Below are 13,825 nucleotides of genomic sequence, written 5' to 3' on the forward strand. Positions count from 1 at the left end.
ATATCTCAAAATCTCTGTATGTATTAAATAAATCAAATTTATAATTAAAAACTTTTCAAAAAACAAAATTCCAAAACCAAATGATCTCACTGGTGAATTTTATCAACCTTTCATGAGAAAATAATATCAGTTGTACACAAACCTTTTAGAAAATAGAGAAAACAGGAAAACTTCCCCTCTCACATGATGAGACTAGCATTATAAAGACATTACTAGAAAAGAAAATTCATACCACTATCCTCCTAACCATAGATGCAAAATTACTTCATAAAGTGTTAACAAATCAAATCCAACAATACATCATGATCAAGTGAGTTTTATCCCAGGAATGCAAAGTTGTTGTGTTAGTCCATTTTCATGCTGCTGATAAAGACATACCTGAGACTGGGCAATTTACAAAAGAAAGAGGTTTATTGGACTTATAGTTCCACATGGCTGAGGAAGCCTCATAATCATAGTGGCAGGGAAAAGGCATGTCTCACATGGTGGGGGCAAGAGAGAGAATGAAAGCGAAATGAAACAGTTTCCCCTTATCAAACCATCAGATCTTGTGAGACTTATTCACAAACACGAGAACAGTATGGGTGAAACCTCCCCCATGATTCAGTTATCTCCCACTGGCTCGCTCCCACAAAACGTAGGAATTACGGGAGTACAATTCAAGATAAGATATGGGTGGGGACACATAGCCAAACCATATCAGTTGGTTTAACAACAGATAGTGTAGGTGACCACCTTAAGAGAATACGGAAAAAGTCATATGCTCATTTCAGTAGGTATCAGAGAGGAATTTGACAAAATTTAATATTCACTTATTAAAAAAAATTTTCATAGCAAACTTGAAATAGAAGGGAATTTCTTCAATCTGGTCAAGAATGTGTACTAAACACTGATTTAACTGCATACTTAATGATGAAAGACTGAACCGTTTTTCCCTAAGATCAGGATCAAGGCAAAGATGTCCTCTCTTTTCATTTCAGCTTACCATGCTATTAGAGGCCCTACCCTGTGATAAGGCAAGAAAAAAGTAGTAAAAAGTGTATAGATTTAAAAGGAAGAAGTAAAAACTATTTTATTTATAGACAATGTGATAAGAGCATGAAATACCTTAAAGTATCTATATAAAAGCTAGAACTAAGGAATACATTCAGCAAGTTTGCAGGATACAAGGTCAGCGAAATTGTATATACTAGTGGCCATAAGAAAATGAAATTTAAGGAGAGTGGGACATCTGGCTTCAGAGCGGGAACCTTCATTGCACCAGTGACGAAAAAGAGAAATATGGGTGATGTTCAGAAAGGCAAGAAGAGTTTTTGTTCAGAAGTGTGCCCAATGCCACACTGTGGAAAAGGGAGGCAAGCACAAGACCGGGGCCTAATCTCCATGGTCTCTTCGGGCAGAAGACACGTCAGGCCACTGTATTCACTTACACAGATGTCAATAAGAACAAAGATATCACCTGGGGAGAGGATACACTGATGGAGTATTTGGAGAGTCCCAAGAAGTACATCCCTGGAATAAAAATGATCTTTGCTAGCACTAAGAAGAAGGCAGAAAGGGCAGACTTGTCAGCTTGTCTTAAAAAAGCTACTAATGAGTAATAATTTGCCACTGCCTTATTTATTACAAAACAGAAATATTTCATGACTTTTTTATGTGTACCATACTTTAATAGATCTCATACACCAGAATTCAGATCATGAACGACTGACAGAATATTTTGTTGGGCAGTCCTGATTTAAAACTAAGACTAGCTTCTGGTTAAATGAATATGTTCAGTTTTTGAATTTTAATAGTAATTCCAATTCAGTAAATGCTATCACTGTGTACCCCTTCTAAAGCTATGATTAGACTTCGTTAGTAACATTCAACTTTTCACAAAGATGACGAGTGCCATCTTAAAACTTACTGGAGATTGGTTTTATATTTAAATTTACATACTGGGTTATGTGAATATATTTAAACACTGGGGAAATTCCTTCACTGTCTCAGAACCAAGCAAGATTCACCTGTGTTTTGTGTTCATTTGCCTCTTAAAGGCAAGGGTTGAAGATAAATAAGGTAGCAATATCTACTTTATACTTTTGGCCCTAACTATGCCCATCTAATTAGAATTCCCTGTATTCAAAATGGTTCCTTTTACTTACTGAAAGGAATTTTAGTGTGGTTTATGTGTAATATCAAAGGTTATTTAACACTTCTCACATTTTATAGATGATCTATAAGGTCACATGCTTTTAAAATAGTAGCAAATCTTTTATTATTATTATTATTATTAAATTTATTATACTTTAAGTTCTAGGATACATGTGCAGAACGTTCAGGTTTGTTACATAGGTGTACACCTGCCATGGTGGTTTGCTGCACCCATCAACCCGTCATCTACATTAGGTATTTCTCCTGATCTTATCCCTCCCCGAGCCCCCAACCCCCTGACAGGCCTTGGTGTGTGATATTCCTCTTCCTGTGTCCATGTGTTCTCATTGTTCAGCTCCCACCTATGAGTGAGAACATGTGGTGTTTGGTTTTCTGTTCTTGTGTTAGTTTTCTGAGAATTATAGTTTCATCCATGCCCCTGCAAAGGACATGAACTCATCCTTTTTTATGGCTGCATAGTATTCCATGGTGTATGTGTGCCACATTTTCTTTATCCAGTCTATCATTGATGAGCATTTGGGTTGGCTTCAAGTCTTTGCTATTGGGAATAGTGCAGCAATAAACATACGTGGGCATGTGTCTTATAAACTTCACTCTTGAATTCTTTACATTCTAAGTCAAACTAAGTAATAATTTAGGATTGTCTTTAAACAGCCATTCAGAAACATAAAACTCTAGAACTGCTGTGTATTTGTGATTGGGAATGGTGCTTTTGCCAACTTAAAAGGATTAAACTAGAAGAGATATACACACAAAAAAAGAAAATGAAATTTAAAAATAAAATACCACAGCACTCAAACACATGAAATACTTAACTATTCATTTAACACAATATGTGCAAGACTTATACAGTGAAAACAACAATTAATTGCTGAGAGAAATGAAAGAAGGTCCAAGAGATATATCATGTTCATGGACTGGAAACTTCAAAATTATAATGATGCCAATTTCTTGCAAATTGATCTATATAGTCAACATAATACTCATCAAAATTCAGCTGGCCTTCTCTTTGAGGAAAGGGGCATAAATTGACAAGATATTTCTAAAATATATGTGGAAATTCCAGAAATGCAAAGGAATTAGATAGCCAAATCAGTTTTAAACAAGAATAAATTTGGAGGATTTATACTACCTGATTTCTTTTAAAAAGTTGTATTTTAGTATTATTATTGTTATTTATTTTTTAAATTGACAAATAAAAATTGTATATATTTATGGTATACTACAGGATGATTTGAAATATGCCTACATTGTGGAATGGATAAACCAAGCTGATTAACAGTTGAATTACTTTAGATACTTATTTTTTTTTGTCATAAAAATCTACTTTCTTAGCAGTTTTCAAGTATATAATATACTGTTATTAACTATAGTCACCATTATAAACAATCATTCTCTTGAACTTATACCTCCTGTCTGACTGAAATTTTGTGCACTTTATAGCCAACATCTTCCTAGTCCTCCCACTCCCACTGCAGCCTCCTGTAATCACCATTCTACTCTCTGCTTCTATGAGTTTGACTTTTTTAGTTTTCACATATAAGTGAAATCATGTGGTATTTGTGTTTCTGTGCCTGGCTTATTTCACTTAACATAATGCCCTCCAAGTTTATCCATGTTCTTGCAAATGACAAGAGTTTCTCCTTTTTAAAGGCAGAATAGTATTCCATTTACACTACCTGTTTTCAACATCTATTATAAAGCTAAAGTAATCAAAACAGGATGATATGGGAATAAGAATACACAAAGAAAGCAAAGAAACAAAATGGAGAGTTCAGAAGTAGACCCACACATACATGGGTAAATCATTCTTGATAGAGTAATTCAATGGGGGAAGAGACAATGTTTTTGATAACTATTGCTGAAACAATTGGATATTTCTGTGTGATAAGAACTTACCTCACAACCATTCATGAAAATTGATTTAAATTGATCGCAGATCTTATTATAAAGAGTAAAACTATACTAATTCTCAGAGAAAACATGGGAGAAAATCTTTGCAACCTTGGGTAGGCAAATATTTCTTAGGACATAAAAAAATATGAACAAAGACATAGAAATCAACCATTAGCACATGAAAATATGCTCAATATTATTAATCATCAAGGAAATGCAAATTAAATCCATGATGAGTTACCACTATACACACATTAGAATGACTAATATTTAAAAGACTGACAATACCAAGTGTCGGTGAAAATGTGGAGAAATGGCAAATCTTATATTTAGCTGATAAGAATGCAAAATGATACAGCCACTTGGCAAAATAGTTTGATAGTTTCATATAAAGTTAAACTTATACTTAATTACAATCTAGCAATCTCATTTTTAGATATATACCAAGGTAAATAACATATGTCAACACAAAGACTTCTAAGTGAATGTTCATAGTTGTTTTATTTGCAATTAGCCAAACTACAGACAGTACAAAAGTCCATATACCTGTGAATGGATAAAAGATTATGATATATTTATGTCAAGGACTATTTTTCAACAGTAAAAAGAAATGAGCATTGTGGTAAATGAATGAAACCAGGTATGAAATATTACATGCCATGAAATTGTAAAATAGATGAACTATTCTCTAGTGAAAAAAAACAGATTATTGGTGATTTCGGGCGAGGAGTATTGGGTTGCAATTGGAAAAGAACATGAGGAATTTTGGAAGGTAGTGGGAATATTCTCTGTATTCACTGTGGTAGTTACACATGGGTATACATTGTTCTATCTGCATCAACTGCACCTACTTAAAATAGGTACAGTTTATTTCATGCAAATTATAAATCAATAGAGTGGATTTTAAAAACAAACAAAAATAATAATATGACTAGAATTGTAATCTGGATCATTTAATTATTCTTAAGAAAATTCCCTCTGGTCATCTACTTCTCATTCACATTCTAAAAATAAAATAAGAAAACACCACAGGACACAAATTCACGAGAAATAGTTGCCTTTTCAAATCATATTTATGTTCATTACTAGTGAGAGCAAATAACTAGATTTGGTGTGCATTCTTTCACTTACCTTTATGAGAATAAGACAAATAACAGGGCAGCATATTAAGCTCTAGGATTTATTCAGGAAAGTACTTTTAAGGTACTTAATAAGATGGGTACAAATTTAGCCCAATCTTCTGGCATTTTCTGGTTAACATAATGGTAATAATTTTGATTATAAGTCATTTTTGTAAAATGTTGGCCTGAGCAGAGACTTATGCCATGGCATTTGATTACATTTTAATTCTTTGAAAATTCATAAACTATTTGACAGCCTTTCAATAAGAAAAAAAAAAATTCTGTAAAAACAGATTCCCTTTCTCAAAATAATCATAATAAATGATAGTTCTCTTCTACTGAGCAAGTACAATTAATTGCCAAAGGTGAAGTATTTTTAGTAATCCAAATGATTAGTTTCACAATTATCCATTCATTTTCATAATTTTCAGCTTGATAAATTTCATCTAAAATTATTCCCTAGATTTTTAATTAAATGGTTTGCTTTTTAGGTTTATATAGTGAATACTGTTGTAATCTATTTGGTATACAAATACTCACTGAATTAGCTGAATAGATTTTCATCATTTGAGGAACATGGGACAAAAAATGTATTTTTCTGTCAGGATAACTTTAACTGCAAATAACAGATTCCTGATTGAAACAGACTTAAGCAAAAATGAAGCAAGAAAACCAGAGGTAGGGCAGCACCAAGCATAGTATGACAGAATTCCAGCTGTGATCTCTACAGTTTTCTGGAGTTTGTGCTCTTTCATATGTTGGTAACAAGATGGTTGCACAGCCAGGTATAACTATGTGCAGAGGCACAAAAGGACCATCTCTTCTCTATGAAAGATTAAGCCTTTCCCAGAAGCTCCTGCTTATGTCTCATTGACCAGAACTGGGTTATGTGTCTGTCTCAAACCATTCACTGACAAGGGGCATGAGACTACAATAGGTAATTTAGACACATCAAGATAATTGTAGGCTGGGCGCAGGGGCTCTTTGGGAGGCCGAGGCAGGCGGATCACCTGAGGTCAGGAGTTCAAGACCAGCCTGACCAACATGGAGAAACCCTGTCTCTACTAAAAACACAACATTAGCCGGGCATAGTGGTGCACACCTGTAATCTCAGCTACTGGGGAGGCTGAGGCAGGAGAATCACTTGAACCCGGGAGGCGGAGGTTGCAGTGAGCCGAGATCAAGCCATTGCCCTCCAGCCTAGGCAACAAGAACGAAACTCCATCTCAAAAAAACAAAAAAAAAACAAAACAACAACAACAAAAATATAATTGTAGTCTTCCTTGAGTCAAGAGGGAGAAAAATCAGTATAGTAAGGATGAGGGTGGAGAATGGATATTGGATAGGCAGCCAACAGTATTACTATACACGTGAAGAAGTTTTCTTATTTTATTTCCTAGGACTTGCAAAAAGTTAGTGCTCTGGTACTAAAAAGAATTGGTTATTTGAAAAAAAAAATTCTTCTGGAATTATGCATACTTCATAGCATAATTTCATAAAAGCAGACAATTTTTTGCTAGCTTATCAGAATCTTGATCAAAAGATATTTATACTAAAATGAGTTTAAATTAGGAATAATATATATTAACTCTTTTATTCATTAATTCAAAATATTTTTTGACTACTAATGTCTGCCAAGTACCTGGATATGGTGGTGAGCAAAACAAGCCATGGCCTTGTTCTCATGGAACTTTTAGTCTAGTGGTGGACAAAGAGATTTGTAAAATAAATCCAGGTGTGGTGGCTCACACCTGTTATCTCAGCAATTTGGGAGGCTTAAGCAGGCGGATCGGGAGGTCAGGAGTTCCAGACCACCCTGGCAAACATAGTGCAACCCTGTCTCTACTAAAAATACAAAAATTAGCCTGGCATTGCAACAGGCACCTGTAGTCCCAGCTACTCAGGAGACTGAGGCGGGAAAATCACTTGAACCCGGGAGGCAGATGTTTCAGTGAGCAGAGACTGTACCATTGCACTCCAGCCTGGCTGACAGAGTGAGACTCTGTCTCAAAAAAAAAAAAAAAAAGGCATTTGTGTTTTTTGTTTTTGTTTTTTTTTTTTGAGACGGAGTCTTGCTCTGTCACCCAGGCTGGAGTGCAGTGGCCGGATCTCAGCTCACTGCAAGCTCCTCCTCTCGGGTTCACGCCATTCTCCTGCCTCAGCCTCCCGAGTAGCTGGGACTACAGGCACCCGCCACTTCGCCCGGCTAGTTTTTGTTTGTTTTTTTTTTTCAGTAGAGACGGGGTTTCACCGTATTAGCCAGGATGGTCTCGATCTCCTGACCTCATGATCCGCCCGTCTCGGCCTCCCAAAGTGCTGGGATTACAGGCTTGAGCCACCGCGCCCGGCCAAAAAAAGGCATTTGTGAAATGATCATATCATTAAATGTGGAGTAGGTGGCATAAGGAAGGCTTCTTTCCTTTCCTATGAGGCTGCTCTCCCCCTTCATATGGTGACTTTTTGATTCCTGGAATACATCCTGCTTGCTCTGCTATGGAGCCTTTTCATATGCTGTGTTCTCTGAAATAGTTCCCCACTCTCAATATCCTCCACTTGTTTCCAGATAAATCCAGTTTATCTCTTCTCAGAAGCCTTCCTTATGCCACCTACTCCACATTTAATGATATGATCATTTTATAAATGTCTTTGTCCACCACTAGACTCAAAGCTCCATGAGAACAAGAACCTGGGTGTTTTTGCTCACTGCAATATCCAGGCACTTGGAAGATAGTAGTAGTCAAAAATATTTTGAATTAATCAATAAAACAAACATATCAATTTGGGAGTTGTCAGTATGTAAATGGAAGATGAAATGTTGGGGTACCATTTAGTTTGCCTTAAGAGAGAGGCAGAAAGAAGGCTAGGACTTACCTTGATAAACCCAAGTGAATGAATATGCATGATCCCATGAAGAAGACAAGAAAGCAGGAGAAAAAAATAGTGGGTTCTTGTATCTCAGGATTTGTTCATGCTGGATATGGTTTGGTTGTGTTCCCACCCAAATCTCATCTTTAATTCCGACATGTTGTGGGAGGGACCCTGGTGGGAGGCAATTGAGACATGAAGGTGGGTCTTTCACATGCTGTTCTCATGATAGTTAGTCTCATGTAATCTGATGGTTTTATAAGGAGGAGTTTCCCTGCACAAGCTCTTTCTCTGCCTGCTGCCATCCATGTAAGACATGACTTGCTTCAATTTGCCTTCTACCATGAGTGTCAGGCCTCCCTAGCCATGTGGAACTGTAAGTCCACTAAACCTCCTTCTTTTATAAATTGCCCAGTATTGGGTATGTCTTTATCAGCAGCATGAAAATGGACTAATACAGTAAATTGGTACCAAGAGTGGGGTGCTGCTCTAGATAGCCAAAAATGTGGAAGTGACTTTTGAGCTGAGTAACAGTTAGGGGTTGGAGCAGTTTGGAGAGCTCAAAAGAAGATAGGACAAAGTGGGAAAGTTTGGAACTCCCTAGAGACTTGTTGAATGGCTTTGACCAAAATTCTCATAGTGATATGGATAATGAAGTCCAGGCTGAGGTGGTCTCAAATAGAGATGAGGAACTTGTTGGAAACTGGAGCAAAGGTGACTTGCTATATTTTAGCAAAGATACTTGTGGCATTTTGCCCTTGCCCTAGAGATTTGTAGAACTTTGAAATTGAGAGAGATGATTTAGGGTATCTGGTGGAAGAAATGTCTAAGCTGCAAAGCATTCAAGATGTGACTTGGGTACCGTTAAAGGCCTTCTGTTTTATAAAGGAAGCAGAGCACAAAAGTTTGGAAAATTTGCAGCCTAACAATTCAATAGAAAATAAAATCCCATTTTCTGAAGTTTAAGCTGATTGCAGAAGTTTGTATAAATAATGAGAAGCTGAAGGTTAATCCCCAAGACAATGGGGAAAATGTCTCTGGGGCATGTCAGAGGTCTTCACAGCAATGCTCCTATCACAAGCCTGGAGGCCTAGGAGGAAAAAATGGTTTCAAGGACCAGGCCCAGGGTCCCATACTGCATTGCAGCCTAGGGACTTGGTGTCCTGCATCCCAGCTGCTCCAGCTGTGGCTGAAAGTTTAGGCCATGGCTTGAGAGGGTGCAAGCCCCAAGCCTTGGCAGCTTGTGAGTCCCTACACAGAGTTCCTACTGGGGCACTGCCTAATGGAGCTGTGAGAAGAGGGCCACCATCCTCTAGACCCCAGAATGGTAGATCCACTGACAACTTGCACTGTGCATCTGGAAGTGCTTCAGACATTCAACACCAGCCCATGAAAGCAGCCAGAGGGAGGCTGTGCCCTGCAAAGCCACAGGAGTGGAACTGCTCAAGACCATGGGAACCCACTTCTTGCATCAGCGTGACCTGTATGTGAGACATGGAGTCAAAGCAGATCATTTTGGAGCTTTAAGATTTGACCACCCTGTTGGATTTTGGACTTGCATGGGGCCTGTAGCCCCTTTGTTTTGGCCAGTTTCTCCCATTTGGAACAGCTGTATTTATGCAATGCCTGTACCTCTAGTTTATTTAGAAAGTAATTCACTTGCTTTTTATTTTAATTTACTGGATGGAAGGGACTTTCTTTGTCTCAGACGAAACTTTGGACTGTGGACTTTTGAATTGATGCTAAATGAGTTAAGACTTTGGGGGACTGTTGGGAAGGCATGATTGGTTTCAAAATATGAGGACATGAGATTTGGGAGGGGCCATGAGATTTGGGAAGGGTGCATGAGATTTGAGAGGTGAAATGATATGGTTTGGCTGTGACCCCACCCAAATCTCATGTTGAATTTCCATAGGTTGTGGGAGGGACCTGGTGGGAGGTAGTTGAGTCATGGGGGTGGGTCTTTCCCGTGCTGTTCTTGTGATAGTGAAAACGTCTTATCAGGTCTGATGGTTTTGTTTTTTTGAGACGGAGTCTCACCCTGTCACCCAGGCTGGAGTGCAATGGCACGATCTTGGCTCACTGCAGCCTCTGCCTGCTGGATTCAAGTGATTCTCCTGCCTCACATCCCGAGGAGCTGTGATTACAGGTGCCTGCCACCACACCCAGCCAATTTTTGTATTTTTAGTAGAGACGGGGAATCAACCATGTTGGCCAGGCTGGTCTTGAACTCCTGACCTCATAATCTGCCCACCTTGGCCTCCCAAAGTGCTGGGATTACAGGCATGAACCACTGTATCTGGCCTCAGGTCTGATGGTTTTATAAGGAGAGGTTTCCCTGCAGAAGCTCTCTCTCTGCCTGCGCCATCCATGTAAGATGTGACTCGCTCCCCCTTGCCTTCCACCATTATTGTGAGGCCTCCCCAGCCATGTGGAACTGTAAGTCCACTAAACCTCTTTCTTTTGTAAATTGCCCAGTCTTGGTTATGTCTTTATCAACAGTGTGATAATGAACTAATACAATGCTCAAAACAAGTAAGATTTTTAATTTGTCCTTTGGATATGTCAATATAGTAGTAATTGGTAATCATTGTGAGAATTATTTCAGTAAAGTGATGGTAAAAAAGCCAAACTGGAACAGGCTGAGAATGAATGGGAAGAAAGGAAAAGAAACAGAGAGCATGGACAAATCTAAGACATTTAACTGTAAAGTTGAGGAGTAGCTAGAGGGAGATATCAGGTAGGTATGGGGGGATTTAATTTTCAAGATAGAAAATACTTATGTTTCAATATCAGTGGTAACAGTCTAGTTGAGAAGCAGTAGATTAATATACATGAGAGAGAAGAAATGATGGATAATGTAAACTGCTTTAAAAGTTGAGAGCATACATAATTGAAAGCATAAGTGGAATATTGACCTTAGATAGGAGCAGGAACTCTTGTAATATAACTAGAAGGAAAAAGAGTGGATGACTATAGAAATAAATAGGCGTGTAGCTTTGATAGCAGTAAGATGAGCCTTCAAATTTCTCTCTGACATAGGAGATCATGTCATCTGCTGAAAATGAAGAGGCAATTAACGAAGGAAAGGCTAAGTGGAGATAAGCAGATTAGAGATTGTTGGAAATACTCTGTGGAAAGTGGGAGAGAAATTTGACCAAAGAAATGAAATAGAAGAGACTGGGCAGTACTGAGGGACCATGGAAGTTGGTGATCGTGAATGATAGTAATGTTGACATGTTCAGTTGTGTGACTTTCTCCAGCAGCACCAGGCCTCTCAGTGTGCACACAGAGAGGAAAGTGAAGGTCGCTCGGAGTCAGGATTTTGCAAGCTATGTGTGGTAAAAGTTATCCAAGAATGAGGAAGAATGACTAGAGTTAGAGAATATGATATGCTTGAACATCAAGATCCTGGGTGTTGGGGGCAGTGCTTGTTTGTTTTTGTTGAATAAGAGAGTTGGGGAGAAATTATTTTGAAATAGCGTTGTAACACCACTTTTCAAACTTGAGATTGTGTGATAGGAGAGAATAAAATCTTACCACTTGAGAGGGCCTTGAAGAAGTTAGTGACCTCAGGGGAAAGCCTAGTTTCTTTTAAAAGAGGTTGTGGGGCTAGTCAAATTTGTTGATCAGAGGACATGTTTTCCGAGTACACAATGGAAGAGCTTTAGAAATGAATAAAGGAGTTCAGGCTAATTTATACAGAACAGGAAAATACAGAGCTTCATGTGAATGTTGATGCAAAACTTTTTCCATAAAAGGCAAACAGAAAATAATTTTGGTTTTGCAAGCCATAAGGTCTCTGTAGCAACTCTCTCAGCCTTGCTGTGATAGCATGAAAGCAGCCATAGAAAATATGTAAATGATCAAGTGTGGCTGTTTTACAAGAAAACTTTATGTACAGTACTTAAATTTGAATTTCATATTTAAATCTATCACAAAATATGATTCATCTTTTGATTTATTTTTTAGGAATTAAAAATGTACAAGCCATTCTTAGCCTATAGGCCACACAGAAACAAGCTATGGACTGGAATTGGCCTTTGGACTGTAGTTTGCTAACTCCTGCAGTAGAGAATCTTTTGAGGAGAGTGTGTTGGGGAAGTGTAAGTTGGGGCTTATGCTTCCAGGTGTTAACTCATAAAACCGTATTAAAATGTTTCAAGGTTCTCTGTCTTTGAGAAGAACTAACATTTTTGGGGTCTAATTGGCTTATCAACCTGGTTCACATGACCTGCGGTGATGTTGGCCTAAGTATACTCTCTCATGTGAACTGAGGTAGTGGCAACCCAGAGGTTCTGGCCATTCCAGGAACTGCAAACTCTGTACCAGATATGTCTGGAGATGGAGTTGACTCCCAGATCTGTAAACAAGTAGATTAAACTGAAAAGATTGTGGAATATTTCTTCCCAGGTACTTTTCAAAAAGATTCTGGTTTTACAGCATGATGATTTAAAATTTTAGTATCAGAAGAGTTTCTAAAACTTAAGCTGTATGTAATTAACAGGCCAGGTGCAGTGGTTCATGCCTGTAATCCCAGCATTTAGGGAGGCTGAGGCAGGAGGATCACTTGAGACCAGGGGGCTTGAGACCAGACTGGGCAACATAGCTAGGCCCCATCTCTACAAAAATTAAAAAATTAGCTGAGTGTCTTGTGGTACATCTGTTGTCCCAGGTGCTTGGAAGGCTGAAGTGGTAGGATTGCCTGAGCCTGGGAAGTTGAGGATGCAATGAGCTGCGATCATGCCACTGCACTCCAGCCTGGGTGACAGAGCAAGACTCTGTCTCAAAAAAAAAAAAAAAAAGGAATTAACAAAATGTGAATTTGTAAAAGTAATATTTTAACAAGCTTAACAGGTACAGTAGTGGAAATGCTATTTTAATTAACCTTAATATTAGAGCAAGATGACACCATAATGTACTTTTCAATTGTAAATCATAAGAATGACCTTACAAGTAGAAGCTTCATTTCAGGGCTTTTGACAGAAACTTATAGTGATACTAATTCATACCACTGATAATTTACTCTGAGAAAATAATTACTGAAGGCTGGCATTGCTTAAACACTGCAAAGATTTTTCATTCTTCAAGTAGGAAGGAATGACAGTGTTGCTCATGCATTATTAAATTTTAGTATTTGATTTTCTAATGCCAGTTTTAAAATTCGTTTAACTCTTAAAACTCGCACAAAGGTTTGGTTTGCACACACATTTTTACTGATGTTTTAGCTCAATGAAAAAGGGAGTCTTTGAGTTAGAAAATGTTGTAACCAGTCAGAATGTCTATTATGAAAAGTCAAAAAGACAACAGATGCTGGCAAGGCTGTGGAGAAAAGGAATGCTTATACACTGTTGGTGGGAATGTAAATTAGTTCAGCTACTGTGGAAAGCAATATGGAGTTTTCCCAAAGAACTCAGAATTATCATTTGACCCAGCAATCCCATTACTGATTATATATATTCAAAAGAAAAATCATTCTGCCAAAATGACACATGCACTCGTATGTTCATCACAGCACTGTTCTGAATAGCAAAGATATGGAATCAACCTAGGTGCCCATCAAAAGTGGATTGTATAAAGAAAATGTGGTACATATGCACCATGGAATACTATGCAGCCATAAAAAAGAATGAAAGTATATCCTTTGCAGCAACATGGATGCAGCTGGATGCCCATTGTCCTAAGCAAATTAATGCAGGAACAGAAAACCAGATACCACATGTTCTCACTTATAAGTGGGATCTAAACATTGGGTACTCATGGACATAAAGATGGCAACAACAGAC

The 13,825-nt window shown here is 38.0% G+C and overlaps 1 protein-coding gene and 1 pseudogene across 1 annotated transcript in view; one reads left to right on the plus strand and one right to left on the minus strand.

The window, feature by feature from the left end:
- Positions 1 to 13,825, minus strand: part of DNAJC24 (DnaJ heat shock protein family (Hsp40) member C24) — a 940,502-nt gene that overhangs the window by 129,930 nt on the left and 796,747 nt on the right. The window lies entirely within an intron of this gene.
- LOC126936360 (cytochrome c, somatic-like) lies at positions 1,282 to 1,601 on the plus strand (annotated as a pseudogene).

The sequence above is a fragment of the Macaca thibetana genome, chromosome 14 (assembly GCF_024542745.1).
Source record: "Macaca thibetana thibetana isolate TM-01 chromosome 14, ASM2454274v1, whole genome shotgun sequence".
NCBI lineage: Eukaryota > Metazoa > Chordata > Mammalia > Primates > Cercopithecidae > Macaca > Macaca thibetana.